This window comes from Chelonoidis abingdonii, chromosome 11 (assembly GCF_003597395.2).
Source record: "Chelonoidis abingdonii isolate Lonesome George chromosome 11, CheloAbing_2.0, whole genome shotgun sequence".
In the NCBI taxonomy this organism is placed as follows: Eukaryota; Metazoa; Chordata; order Testudines; family Testudinidae; genus Chelonoidis; species Chelonoidis abingdonii.
Window position 1 is genome coordinate 52,937,897 of NC_133779.1, and position 13,252 is coordinate 52,951,148.

The following is a 13,252-nucleotide window of genomic DNA, read 5'->3' on the forward strand; positions in this document are numbered from 1 at the left end:
TAGGGTGATTTTATAGGGACAGTCCTGATTCTGGGGGCTTTTTCTTATAGAGGTACCTATTACTCCCACCCCCATCCTGATTTTTCACACTTCTATCTGGTCATCCTAGAAGGGGGAACCATGGGGTGGGGAGGGGGCTGGGCCAGGGGCAGGGCGGGGAGGCAGGTTCTCCCAGCGGTCCCTCTGATTTGGGGGGGCCTCAGTCCCTGGGTGCAGCCCCGCCCCCATCAGCGCCGAGCAGCGGTCGCCTTCTTCGGGACAGTCGAGCAGACTGTGGCCTCCGTCACCATGGCAACCTGAGAGTCCTGTCGGGGGAGGGCAGGGCCTTGGGGCGGGGAGTGAGTACACGGGGGCGAGGTTAAGGGTAGCCAATCAGAGTGGAGCTGTAGGTGTGCTAGCCAGTCAGAGCACAGGGTTGGCTATATTGTCGACTGACGACACCGTACCGGAATCCAATCAGAACTTGGGCGGCTGCCGGTCGATGGTGGCGTTGTCCAGAGCAATGGCAAGAGGCGAGCCTCACTGCTGCGCCGGTTAGCGGGGCGGCCGTAGTAGGGCTCAGTCATGACGGCGGCGCGTGCGCTCTCGGAGCTCAGGGGCAGTGGGTGCGCCGCGATGGCTGCGGCCCGGCGGCGGGGCCGGATCCATGAACACTTTAGGCTCCTCAGGTCAGCTCCTGTAGGCCCCGGGGCGGAGTGGGCAAGGGAGGCGGCGTCAAGAGGACGGGCGAAGCCGGAGACTAGGGGGACGGGACAGCGAAAGGGAGTGAGGCAGGCGGCGGCAGGGGAGCGGGGGAGGAGGGGACTCATGGCGCGGAGGAGAGGGAGTCGAAGGTAGCGGAGGCGTAGGACGGCGGAGGAGTAGGGAGGGGAGCAGTGCGCCGCGGGGGGGGTGGAGGACTAGGAGGATATGGGGAGAGGGGGGAAGGCACGGGCAGGGCAGTGCCGCGCGGCGCGGCGGCGGCGGCGGGGGAGGTAGAGGAGGTAGGGCAGTGCGTCGGGCGGAGTGGAGGAGAGGGAATTGGGAGGGTTGGAAGCCACGGGCAGGGCAGGCCGCCGGCGGCGGGCGGGGGGAGCGGAGAGCGAGGAGGGGGCAAGTGGAGGCGAGTAGGGAGGGTGGGGCAGGGGTGCGGGCGATGCGCGGGAGGGGGGTAAGGGAGGAAGGGGCATTGAGCGAGTGGGAAATGGCAACAGGAAGGGGCGGGCAGCCGCGGCGGGGACGTCAGGAGAGGGCAGGAGGTGGCCGGAGTAGTTCAGAGCTTCACTGTCCATCCGCTGGCGTGTGGCATGCGCGATCCTGCGGTGGTAGGTGGTGGGCTCGCTGTCTCGTGTGTGGTCTCTCGAGTTTGACCCCAGTACCCTGGGGCTGCCCCGGGCTCCTGTGCTCCCGGCTCTCGCTCCTTACTTTACAGATCGTTGGTTTTGTTGCTGAGCCTCCTTTTCTCAGCTGAGTCCCCACTCTGTGTTGGCCGGTGTTGTCTTTGGGGTTTGAGGATTGTGTTAAACATTTGGTGCTTTGAGTTTGAACCTCTGTAAAGGCCTCGCCAGGGCCCTTCTGGGCAGATGAAAGGCCTGGGAGGGTGGAGGTGGATTTTAGCGATGCTTCATTCTGAATTTTTGCCTGGTCTGAATGGGGGAAGAAGTTTTTTTCCTTGTGAGTTAAACACCGTTTGTAAAGGCTGTTGATTCCTTATCAGAAGCATGCAGAGGGGCCTGTGCAGACATACTGATTGCAGAAGGCTCTGTTTTCACCCTACTCACAGTTGGAGACCCAGTTAAAAATCACAAATCGTTGATGCTGCTAAACAAATCTAGTTTCCTGTATTAACAAGAACACCTCAAACTCAGGAAAATGGAAGTACTCTAGAAATCCAGTTAAGTTTTCACCATTGAGGTTATTCACCTGTTGCACTTAAACAATGAAAGTTAGTTGTATTTTTTTGGGTAGCCTTTGGGTTCCAATGTTTTCATGGACTTCAGCAAAGAGTCCTGTGGCACCTTAGACTAACAGACATATTGGAGCATGAGCTTTCGTGGGTGACCCACTGCTGTCAGATGCATGGACTTCGTATGTTTGGATTGCAAATAGTGCTGGGAAAGCTTTGTTTGTTTAAAGCTGTTGTTCCCTTTGTGCTGCTTTTATGATGTATAAGACCAGCCCGAATGTTGTAAAGTTTCCTTTGCTTTTACAATTAGGAATATCAAGTCTTGTGGTCCATGTCCTTGCTGGAGAATGAGAGAACTGGAGTCTTCTCAACCCAAAAGGGTGTCTGAATCTGGCACTGGCTGCTTGCAGCTGGCAGGAGCTGCCTGGGTGTGGGGACCTGGCTTCAGGGCCAGCAGAGTCCTCGGGGAGCAGTGATTGTGGGGGGCAGGGTCCAGAAGCCCAGGCCAGAGTGAGTCAGTCCAGACCACTGTGGAGAGCTCCAGCCCTTCACCTACCCTGGGCATCATGTCCCATCTAGTGGAGACACAGGCCGGGGGCTACGCTCAGGCCCTGCGCTTGGCCTTAATTCTCCAATGCTGCTGGAGCTGGATGCCCGGCCAGCAGCCTCTGCTCTACCTTCAGAGCTGGGTGGCCAGAGAAAGGCAGCTGCTGGCAGTGGGCTGGGGTGAGGGAGAGGGCTAAGGCAAATTTTGGGGTGGCTATAGGCCCTGCAAGGTGCTGCCTTCTCCCTCTTCCCCAAAGTGCTCCTCCTGGTCTAGAATGGAATTGGCAGAGAGGAATTCCAGCCAGGGATTGTAGATCATGTATTCAATGAGATTAGAGAGAAAAGGGGGAGAGGGGATGGTATGGTAATGGAGGAAGAAGGGTGGGCATTTTTAAGATGGGAGAGACTCACTAAGGCAGGTTTGTATTGTGAGAGGAAACAGCGGGAGAAGAGTAAGGGAGAGAATGAGAGTGGGTGTGAGGCATGTGGGATGGAGTCAGTGAGGCAACTAGAGGTGCTGGAGAAGGAAAGAAGATAAGAAACTTCTGTCTGTGATCAGGGAGAAGGAGGGGTAGGTAAAGAAAAGGCAAGCAGATGGGAGAGGGAAGGTTATGTCAGGTTTTCATTGTTTTTTCCTGGGAAGAAATTGATAAGATGAGTGTCAAGAGAGGAAGCAGAGATGCAGGAGGAGAGGAAGGTTTGGGGATTGAGTCAAAGGATAGGGCTACACTGCTGCTGGGGGGTGGGGGGAGGGGGAGTTTATTCTTAATTCAGGTTCACTAATTTGGATTTAAATAATAATGAAGACACAATAACCTGTTTTAGCTTGGGTTAGCAGTGTGAGTTCATTTTGCTATATAGACTTTAACTCCAGATGCTAACACATGCTGTGTTTTCACTGCTATTTTATCCTGAGCTGGCTAACCTGAGTTAAGAATACACCTCTAGTTTGCAGTGTAGACATACCAAAAGTGGTGAAAAGGCAGCTGGGATTGGAGGCATGGGATTCATTTTAAGATGGAGTAGCAGCGTGGTTCATGCAGGAAGATGGTAGAACAGAAGAGAATGAATTTGCAGGGCATGGAATTAGCCTAGTCATAGTGGTTTTGCCAGGAACACACCACAATGCAAGAACAGGAGTGGAGGAAGCAGATGTTGGGGGTGAGCATGGGGGTGGGGGGGAAGTGGGCAGGGCAGGGAGGACCTTCAGATGAAAGGGGTGAAAAATGTCAAGGGTGGATAAGTGAAGAATGAAGAGAATCAACAACCATTCCAGAGAAGAGGGATGAGAAGTCACTAAGTTAATGAACTGGAAGACATGGAAAACAATCATTTCCTTTCGATAGCTCTGGTTGATGTCAAAATCTGGTTAATTCTGTAGTGAATCAGTGAGTTTGTTCAGCAAAAGCTCTAATCTCTCACGTAAAAAAACAAGCAAAAATACAAAACCCATTATTAAAACACAAATCAATTCAGGCCTTTCTTGTACATTGTTTCTTCTTTACAATCAAACATATATTTTCCCCTTTTACTGGTCACTTAAAAAACATTAAACCCTGCCCGTTTCCATTGAATTTCTAAAAATCAATGGAAATTTGTGATTTTAGTTCTAAAACTTACTTTTTAAAGAAATACAAACAAACCATTTGTGCTTGTTTAATTTCTAGGTCAAAGCTGACCTGCCAGCATCCTTTTTTAGGTTGCCTCTGTCAAAGTTAGACTCAGGACTCAATTTGTGACCACTTGTTTTATTAGCACAGCACTCTAATACATGCAGATAATGTGAGCACCATGCAAGACACAAACTATCTTATTTATACAGCTAAAAGGGTGAGAAATTAATAAGTTAACAAAGGAAGCAGAGTCTGATAAGTTTACCTGGGCTAGACATGCATATCTTATTTCCCTTATTAACTATTACTGATCTTCTGTTAATGTTTCACCATTAGCTTAAGTGGAATCATTGTTTATGCCTAATGTTTCTTTTCCTGATGCCTGTATTTCAGCATTTCTTATTTCTGCTTAAAGGTACATACACCATTTCTGTAATCCATTCTTATTTTTACAATATAATTCATTCTACTTTCACACCTCTTTGCATTAAAAAATCTTGCTTTTCAGTCTTATGTAATGCATGTTACATGTATATAAATTTGACTTTGAATGCATGTATAGCTCCTGCAATCAGGGTTTGGCTTTTGCCCCTGTGGTATTCTTGATGAAGTCAGACAAATTGACCATTTCTGTGTTCCAAAACCACCCAGTTCCTTTTAACCATCCATTTTGATTAAATCATGGGGGTTTGCTATCTCCTTTGCACATGATGCTGTTTTAATGACATTCTTATGATGTATTGAGCCCTGGCTCCTCCTCCTGCATTAGTTGCATGCTAGTGATAATGGGTTATTAATAAACCTGCGTGTTTGCTTTTCCCATCAAGCTTTCTGCCATGTTTGCCCTTTACTTGTGAGAAGAAATCTGTATCAAAATTTGCAAAGACATCACCTTATTTCTTTTAAATCCATCTTTAGTCTTAGGCCTTGGCTACACTCGAGAGTTGCAGTGCTGGTGGTGGCTTTACAGTGCTGTAACTCAGTCCCCATCCACACTGGCAAGGCACATACAGTGCTGTATCTCCCTGGCTACAGCGCTGCTTGTACTCCACCTCCCCGAGAGGAATAAAGAGTATAGCGCTGCTGCTAGGGTGCCGGTGTAAACAGGGAATAATCTTACTACTGTGTAACTGACCTCCAGAACCTTCCCATAATCCTTTTAAGTAAAGATAACTGTTTGTTTTTTGTTGTAAACTCTGGGCTCTGGGGCCTGTTTATCAAAAAAACACAGCTCCTGTTTGCTGTGAACAGCAGAGTCGGGGAGCTCCCTTTAGAACGCCCACAGCTAGTATTTGCTTGAAGAGAGGAGGAAGGAAGGGGCTCGAGGAGAGAAGGAGGGGCGGGGGTCCGTTTTGGAGTGGCTGCTTATCTGATCTGTGAGGGGGGTAAAAAACAGGGCTATTTGCTTTCAGTGAGTGAGAGAGGGGTGTGGGAGCGGGTCAGAACTTGCAAGGCAGGGAGCTGACAGTGTCAGCTCCAAAAATCCACACTCTCTCTCTCCCACGCTCCCTGTCACACACCAGCCCTTCCCCTTTTGAAAAGCACAGTTGCAGCAACTTGAACGCTAGGATAGCTGCCCATAATGCGCCGCTCCCAGTGCTGCTGCAGATGCTGCAAATGTGGCCACAATATGCGCTGGTAGCTGTCAGTGTGGCCAGTCTGCAATGCTTTCCCTACTCAGCTGTACAAAGACAGGTTTAACTCCCAGCACTGTACAGCTGCAAGTGTAGCCATACCCTTATCTTTGTGAAACCTGTCCATCGCTACCACGTGATGATGGCTAGATTAGTGATCACCGGTGAGTACTAAGATCATTGTTACAACTAACCTAACATCCCTTCTTCCTCCCTCCTGTTTGTTCACAAGTCAAATCTTTTGTCTTAGACTGTGAGTGTTCTGGGTAAGGGACTGTCTGATTTGTTTGTACCTTGCCTAGGACAATGGGTCCCTAATTCCTGATAGCGATGCTTATAACAAATGGGGACTGCAGAAGGCTCCAGTCTGTCCCCACAAAGAATCAATACTAATGTAAAGTTGGCTCCAAATTAAGATGTTCCTTTAAGTGGGGTAAAAAGGGAGAAGGGTGGGCATTTTTATGATGGGAGAGACTCACTAATTTTTCCTGTTTTCCTATAAAATGTATTTACAGATTAAATCTCTTTAAAACATTAGTAATAAGGACAATATGCTTGACTGTTAATGGCAGAGGTATCAGCACGGTGTCTCAATAGTGCAGACAGAGGGCAGGAGTTTCAAAATGATGTAAGACCCTCTGGAGAAACTGGTGGTCTAGACTAAGTCTTGATGGGGTCCTGTTAGGACAGAGGTCTTGCCTTTTGCTCCCTGAGCCTTTAAAATCCCCAGCGGGAGCATAACATGAGAACATAAGAACGGCTGTATCGGGTCAGACCAAAGGTCCATCTAGCCCAGTATCTGTTTAATGACAGTGGCTAATGCCAGGTGCCCCAGAGGGAGTGAACCTAACAGGCAATGATCAAGTGATCTCTCTCCTGCCATCCATCTCCACCCTCTGACAAACAGAGGCTAGGGACACCATTCCTTACCCATCCTGGCTAATAGCCATTTATGGACTTAACCACCATGAATTTATTTGGTTCTCTTTTAAATGCTGTTATAGGCCTAGCCTTCACAACCTCCTCAGGTAAGGAGTTCCACAAGTTGACTGTGCGCTGCCTGAAGAACTTCCTTTTATTTGTTTTAAACCTGCTGCCTATTAATTTCATTTGGTGACCCCTAGTTCTTGTATTATGGGAATAAGTAAATAACTTTTCCTTATCCACTTTCTCCACATCACTCATGATTTTATATACCTCTATCATATCCCCCCTTAGTCTCCTCTTTTCCAAGCTGAAGAGACCTAGCCTCTTTAATCTTTCCTCATATGGGACCCTCTCCAAACCCCTAATCATTTTAGTTGCCCTTTTCTGAACCTTTTCTAGTGCTAGAATATCTTTTTTGAGGTGAGGAGACCACATCTGTACACAGTATTCGAGATGTGGGCGTACCATGGATTTATATAAGGGCAATAATATATTCTCAGTCTTATTCTCTATCCCCTTTTTAATGATTCCTGACATCCTGTTTGCTTTTTTGACCGCCTCTGCACACTGCGTGGACATCTTCAGAGAACTATCCACGATGACGCCAAGATCTTTTTCCTGACTCGTTGTAGCTAAATTAGCCCCCATCATATTGTATGTATAGTTGGGGTTATTTTTTCCAATGTGCATTACTTTACATTTATCCACATTAAATTTCATTTGCCATTTTGTTGCCCAATCACTTAGTTTTGTGAGATCTTTTTGAAGTTCTTCACAATCTGCTTTGGTCTTAACTATCTTGAGTAGTTTAGTATCATCTGCAAACTTTGCCACCTCACTGTTTACCCCTTTCTCCAGATCATTTATGAATAAATTGAATAGGATTGGTCCTAGGACTGACCCTTGGGGAACACCACTAGTTACCCCTCTCCATTCTGAGAATTTACCATTAATTCCTACCCTTTGTTCCCTGTCTTTTAACCAGTTCTCAATCCATGAAAGGACCTTCCCTTTTATCCCATGACAGCTTAATTTACGTAAGAGCCTTTGGTGAGGGACCTTGTCAAAGGCTTTCTGGAAATCTAAGTACACTACGTCCACTGGATCCCCCTTGTCCACATGTTTGTTGACCCCTTCAAAGAACTCTAATAGATTAGTAAGACACGATTTCCCTTTACAGAAACCATGTTGACTATTGCTCAACAGTTTATGTTTTTCTATGTGTCTGACAATTTTATTCTTAACTATTGTTTCGACTAATTTGCCTGGTACCGACGTTAGACTTACCGGTCTGTAATTGCCGGGATCACCTCTAGAGCCCTTTTTAAATATTGGCGTTACATTAGCTAACTTCCAGTCATCGGGTACCGAAGCCTATTTAAAGGACAGGTTACAAACCTTAGTTAATAGTTCTGCAACTTCACATTTGAGTTCTTTCAGAACTCTTGGGTGAATGCCATCTGGTCCCGGTGACTTGTTAATGTTGAGTTTATCAATTAATCCCAAAACCTCCTCTAGTGACACTTCAATCTGTGACAGTTCCTCAGATTTGTCACCTACAAAAGCCAGCTCAGGTTTGGGAATCTCCCTAACATCCTCAGCTGTGAAGACTGGAGCAAAGAATCCATTTAGTTTCTCCGCAATGAGTTTATCGTCTTTAAGCACTCCTTTTGTGTCTCGATCGTCAAGGGGCCCCACTCTTTCATAAACCTGAACTTCTCATCTGTGGGGGATGTAGTAACACAGTGATTGCTGACCCAGATGTTGGAGAGGAAATCTCCTTTGGAGGTGCAAAGATCTCAGTAATTAGTCTCATGCAGGGTGGAAGGATAACTTATTGGATAAGGCACTGGACTAGGAATCAGGAGACTTGGGTCAGTTTCCTACTCTGACACAGGCTTCTGGTGTGACCTTGGCAAATCACTTAATCTACCATGTGCCTCAATTCACCATCTGTAAAATGAGGATAATACTTATCTACCTTCCCAGCAGTGTGAGGTTAAAATCCATTGGTGCTTGTGAGGAGCTCAGCTATAACTACCTAGATCTGCTTTTGTTCTGAGATGTTGGTGTTCCAGGGTGTGGATTTTTGGGGAAAATTTTTTTTATAGTGAATCTGGGTTCATCATAAATGTAAGCAAACCTCTGTAGCTCAGATTGGAGAAATGAGCACCAGACTGCTGCCTCTAGTGCCTGGGTGGAAACGATATGGTTGAGAGGCAATCCTAAATCCCAGTTTGCCTTTGGAAACTGTAAACTCAGTTATCTCACTTCTTCATGATATCTCTAAAGAGATTACTGAGGCCGATTACCATGATAGGAGAGCACATCAATGCCCTATTCCGCATCTAGGCATGCATGCAGCCCTAATCCTCACCCCCAAGAGCCTACCCTGAACAACTTCCTTAGCAAAATAAAAGCTGCTTACCAGGCACCACCTTTGGCGTTTGTCCTTACCCAGGCAATGTCCACTGTGAATGGCTACCTTCTTCCTGGCTTGAGAACAGCTTCTGGCTGCATGCATCTAGGGATGCTGGGCTGTCTCCCTCCTCCTCAGTACCTTCTCTCCCACTTTCCTCCTATTCCTCCTCTTACCTTGTTGAACTGGGCTCTGAAGTCCATGGTGGTCCTCAAAGTGGAGGTGGGGTCGCCCCAAGTATCGTGTCCAGCTCTTTGTAGAAACAGCAGGTTGCGGGGACAGAACCAGAGTGGTAGTTTGCCTTGCGCGCTTTGCAGTATGCATTCTGCAGCTCCTTCACTTTAACCCTGCACTGCAGTGCGTCTTGGTCATGTCCCTTGATATCTGCCTGAAGGTACACCTCTACCCCGATATAACTCTGTCCTCGGGAGCCAAAAAATCTTACCGCGTTATAGGTGAAATCGTGTTATATCAAACTTGTTTTAATCTGCCGGAGTGCACAGCCCCACACCCCCGGAGCACTGCTTTACCGCTTACATCCAAATTCGTGTTATATTGGGTTGTGTTATATCAGGGTAGAGGTGTATCATAATTCCTACGGCTGGAGCGCAGCTGGGACTGGACAGCTTGCTCCCGCGAAACACTGAAGTCCAGCACCTCACCATTGCTCCATACTGGGGGATCACCTGGAGTGTGGAGGCATGGTCACCTGCAAAGATTCGTTGAGAGCACTCCACGCCTTGTTGTGCAATCAGGAAGGGGATTTTCAAAATTCCTAGAGAATTTAAAGGTCGGGTCTGACGGTTGGTCACCTGAGGACAGGGCAGCAGAGTTTAATAGTGATGACCAGAGTAGCTAGAACAGGCATTGTGGGACGCTTCCGGAGGCTGATCAGGGCATTCACACTGGCCCTGTGGCGCTTGCCAGTGTGGATGCATCATGAGTTAGGGCGCCCGGAGCTGCTTTAATGCGCTCTAACTTGCAAGTGTAGCCAAGTCCTTAGTAAACAGCACCTCTTTACAAAGCAAGCAGGCTTAGCTGAAATGACTGGGCAATTCTTTCTTGTGCACTGAGTGACTGGTACAAATGCTCCTGCACTAATTCATTGCAAAAAGATGGGTAATCAGTACCATTGGACAAGACTTGGAAGTTTTAAAACAGTGAGGGAGAAGCTTTCCCTTGTACTCCTGTTGTAAGAGAAACTGGTTTCCCTGGCAGGTATGTACTTTGAAGAAGTAGTTATTTAAACTGTTGCTCTGACAGTTTGTCCTCCGTTTACTTCAATTGCTGCAATATGCATTTCCTTGTCACTCAACTACACTAGTTTCCCCACAACCCCAGAGTGCCAGCTGTGCCCCATTTCTGCAGGGATGCAGGAAACAGGAGCGAGTGCTGAGAGACTTTGTAGGACAGAGACTGGGTCATGGATTTTTTTTTTTCCCCCACCAAGAAATTTTGGGAAATTTGACTGGGACGTCTGGCCCCGATTTTGCACTTCAGAGATTCAGATCTTGAGCTGAAGTTACAAAGCCATCCCTTGCCATGTTGCTCCTAAGGAGAAGCTTTCCCTGCCCCATGGCAGAGGGAAGAGTGTATAGTGAAGAATTAACAGCAGTGGAAAGGTAAAGCCTGCAAGGAAAGCTGACTAAAGAGGACATCTGTACAAGTGGGAGAGTCTTACCGGAAGTATCTAAAGCTGACACCATGCCTCCCAAAGTTGCTGGTTCATGGGCGATGCCTGAGCATTGCCACATAGATTAGGGTAAGGCTGAGGCAGCCTGCTGATCATGTTGTAGGATCCAGCTGCAGGAAGCTCAGCATCCTCCCCTGCTTCCTGTCCCCATTGCTCCTCAGCTGCAGGGGCAGGAGTCACTGTATGGGGAGCTGCTCCCCAGTGCATCTGGACCTCCCATACCCAGACACCGCCACCATGTCTCACCCCGTACACCCCTAGTCCTCCATATCCGAACCCCACTGAACCTCAGCCCCTGCATCTGGAGCCCCACTGTCTCCAGACCCCCATCCCTGCACCCAGACCACCCCCCACTGAACTCCCTACACTCAGTCCCCCACCCTGACAAGCCTCACCCCCTGCACACTCTAAGACCCCATATCCAGACCCCCACCCCCACCAAATCCCACTCCCCCAGCACCCAGACCCTCCTGCTCATAGACTCATAGGTCAGAAGGGACCAACATGATCATCTAGTCTGACCTCCTGCACAGAGCAGGCCACAGAACCCTACCCATCCACTTCTGTAAAAACCCCTAACCTATGTCCGAGTTATTGAAGTCTTCAAATTGTGGTTTGAAGACCTCAAGAAGAGAATCCACCAGCAAGTGACCCATGCCTCATGCTGCAGGGGAAGGCGAATAAAACCTCCAGAGCGTCAGCTCAAATCTGCCTGGAGGAACTTCCTTCCCGGACCCAATATGGGCGGGACGCTTAAACCCGGCATGTGTGGCAAGGCTCCCCATTGCCAGCAGGTCAGGAAAGAATTCTCTGCTGAGTAACTCTGATTCCATCCCATCCAAGCTCCCATCGCTACCATTGAGCAGACTATCTGGTCTGATAATCCAAGGACAATCCAAAATTGAAACTCTCCTATTATATGATTCCCTTCCATAAACTTTATCAAGCTTAGTACTTAAAGCTCGAGCATGACTGTCTTTTGCCCCCACTACTCCCCTCGAAGGCTGCTTCCAGACTTCACTCCTCTTAAGGGTTGAATCCTTCGTCTTGATTTCAGCCTGAATATCTCCTCTATGTCCAGGTTTGTAGCCCAGGTTCGTCCTTGTTGTCTACATTTACTAAGCTTATAACAACTCCTCTCCTCCCTACGTTAATCTTCCGTGAACTTATATTTAATAGAGCAAGCACATCACCCCCCGGAGTCTTCTTTCTAGTGTTAGGTCTAAACAAGCCAAAAGCTCTTTCGAGTCTTCCTTTCATTAAGGGTAAGGTTTCCATTCCTCCGGATCATCCTGTAGCCGCGTCTCTGATACTCGTTGCAGTTTGACATTCTCCTCTTAAGTATCACTGAGAGACCATGTACGTACACTCATATCCAGGTGATGGTCATCCGCATGCACCTTGATACAACTTCAGATAACGCCTCCTTATCTTTGCTAGTGATCACGTCCGCCTTGATGCACCCTAAAACTAGTCGATGGTATGCTGCTAGTTTGACACGGCCATAGTCGCATCTTTCGCTGCTCAGTAAAATCCTGGCGATCTTAACTATATACCTCACACGTCCTTCTCTCCTGCGTGATTATCCACTGATGTGTGCGCCAATTGTATATCGAAAATCCTTCTATATTAGGTGGCGGCGCTGAGTGCGATGACTTGAACTTTGTGGACTATTAATGTGTGCATTTACGATATTTCTCCAGTTTACAAGGTTCATGCCAGTCTTCCTGTGAGATGTATACCCGTCCTTCTCTGTGTGTAGGCAATACCCTCAGCTTTGTTCAATCCGCAACTTTATTAGCCTTTCCTCGCTCTTGTTCCTTGTACCAAGGTCAGTTATAAATAAGTTAAATAAAATTGGTCCCAAACCATCCTTGATGGAAACTCCATAGTAACCCATCCTTCCAGCCTGTACAGTTCACTCCCTTCCGTTTATGATCTCCGTTGGTATCTTCGCTCCTCTTAGACCATTTTTCTCTTAATTCCACCTTTCAAATTCATTAATTCTACCCATCTTTCTTCAAGTTGATACTATACATTTCCCCACTAGCGGAAACCATGTCAATGCCTTTAACTGAATCAAGATGATTGGTAACTTATAGGGAAAATCGTACACGCACGTTCCTTTGGTCTAAATAAGGTCGCGTCAAGCCTTTCGAGGTAATGGAGATTCATGTCGTTGGTTGGCTGCTGACGAATCTACACTCTTGTAGAAACGGCTGTTGTTCCATTTTTGTCTGCCATTTACTCCATTGACCTCCGTGTCCTCTACATCTACTTTCTCTCTTCATTAATTAAACCTCTTTCAGAGAACCCTTACATACTACAGAACGTTCTAAACTACAGACCTATAGTTACTATGGATCGACTTTACCCTTTGTCTTGAACGAAATGGGAACTACGTTAGCCATTTCATCCAGCGTATTGGTTACACCGCTGATTAACCGATTCATTAAAAATTCTAGCTAACGGTAGCTTGCAATTTCATGCGCCAGTTCTCTTTAATATTGGATGGGAGGAATTGTCCGGCGCCCT

The 13,252-nt window shown here is 47.5% G+C and overlaps 1 protein-coding gene across 1 annotated transcript in view; it reads left to right on the forward strand.

Annotated features, from left to right (window-relative positions):
- Positions 1-674: 674 nt before the first annotated feature.
- LOC116834309 (junctional adhesion molecule A-like) overlaps positions 675-13,252 on the forward strand; it is a 46,227-nt gene continuing 33,649 nt past the window's right edge. Inside the window, exon 1 of the mRNA XM_075071131.1 lies at positions 675-678. The gene's annotated coding sequence lies outside the window, so the exon portion shown is untranslated. The remainder of the gene's footprint in view (positions 679-13,252) is intronic.